We start from the raw sequence: 1,866 nt of genomic DNA, 5'->3' as shown, positions 1-1,866 counted from the left end.
CAGTCCCTGATCTGAGATCCCACAGCCAAAACAAACAAACGAAAATACAGTAGTGATTCTCAACCTTGGCCACACACTTAGAAACACCTGGAGGGCTCTGGAAAAAACCACGATGCTCAGGCTGAACTGCAGACTAATTAAATCATAATCTCTCAGCATGCAGCCAAGGATGAGAACCACCAATTTAAAGCGAGGGCTCTTAATCTCACAGCCAACATTTCTCAAATTGGAATGTCCCTTCAAAACATAGAGATTCCCAGCCCCCCTCCTGTAAACACTGATCTACATGTCTGAGATGAGGCTTAGACACTTGTACAGCCACTCCAGATGACTATTAGGACCAGATATGCGTCTGTCCTTCCTCCCCCAGCTCCAGGGCTTCAAGGAACCGGACGGGTGGGTCCAGGCTGCTGTTCCCTGAGATTTAGGGCCAAGAGCTCTGCGGCAGCCTAGAAGCATGTGCCTGGGTGGCCTCGGGCCCTGGAGCAGCTGGGACGGGGGTGAGGGCGATGAGGTTAAGGTTAACTACGAGGCCACTTTGCATCCGCACGCGTTGTTTGTTGGACATGGTACCACCGTCCCAACCGCCTACTTCTCAGCCCCAGTACAGCTCATCCTGCATCAGACTTGCAGGGAGCAGTATTTTTTGCTCTTTCCTGTGGTTTGGCAACTTTTCTACACCCAGGAAGGGTAGGAGCAATGGCTTGGAAAACAGAGGATGGGGACAGAAGCACAGATGACAGCAGGTTGCCCTAAGGGTTTATTTTTCATGGACAAAAGAGAGCCTCGTTGCAAAGGGTGCACACCCAATGAGCATCGCCCTGGCCCCAGCACATCGCTGAACTACAGCAGGGCTGCGCCTGCGCCCCCGCCCCGCCACCTCCCAGCGCTCACCCCCAAGGACTGCAGACTCTGGTAACTGCAGGCTGCTTGTCCCTCCCTCTGTTAAGAGACAACTGCCATGAGACGGCCAGCTCCTAGGGGACCCAAGGGGTCTTAAGAGCACGAGGTAAGCCTAGGAAGACAAAAATAGCCTCTTTAGCCCAGGTCATATTTTTAACAGCTTTGCTTTCCTTCTTGGTGCTTCCCAAGGCCAAGCCAGGAGCGAGAACAGAGGCATTGTTTTCTATCTGGAGGCAGACAGAGGAGACATTTAAAGGCTGGCTGGGTGATGGGAAGACAGCTCATTCAAGGACCCAGAGCAGGCTCTTTCTCACAAGCTGGTGAGGCAGGAAGATGAATGGTGAGGTCAGAGCTGGGGGGGTGGTCTCAGGAGGTCTCTCCCCGCCCTGGTGAGACAAGCCTCACAGGCGGGGCTGCGCCAAGCAGCGCCTGAGTAAGGCTGTCTGCAAAGGGGGCTTCAAGGGGAGGCACGAGCCGCCTTGCTGCCCTCTGGGACTTTGGGGGAGGAGATGCCACCCGTGGGAACCTCAGCCCCACAAGCATCTCAAACACAAGACCACGTGGAATTAGAGACATGCTGATCTGAATGCCAAATATGCAACCGCCTCCGACATCCTGGGGCAGTCATATCAGAACCTTCACCAAACATAAAAATAAGACTTGGCTTGTGCAATGATAATGAGCGAAGTGATTCCTGGAAAGAACCTCCTTTGGCTTCAGAGAAAGGGAGAGACGAGGGACTGGTGGGGGGTGGCTGAGAAGTTCAGTGTAGGAGCTTCACGGGCAGGCAAGTGGAGGTGGCTACCTTCCGCACCACTGGACTCCCTGGTGTCACAAAGGTGACAAGGCCTCTCCTTCTTCTTGTCCCTGGGGCAGTCTCCAGTCTTTGTGCTGTGTCTGGCTGGACACAGGACTGTAGGGGGAGGGACTTCCTGCCCTCTTTCTTCTGTCTATGCACCTTCT

Source organism: Bubalus kerabau, chromosome 4, assembly GCF_029407905.1.
Source record: "Bubalus kerabau isolate K-KA32 ecotype Philippines breed swamp buffalo chromosome 4, PCC_UOA_SB_1v2, whole genome shotgun sequence".
Classification (NCBI taxonomy): domain Eukaryota; kingdom Metazoa; phylum Chordata; class Mammalia; order Artiodactyla; family Bovidae; genus Bubalus; species Bubalus kerabau.
The sequence above is the reverse complement of the archived record's forward strand: the minus strand, read 5'-3'. Positions refer to the sequence as shown.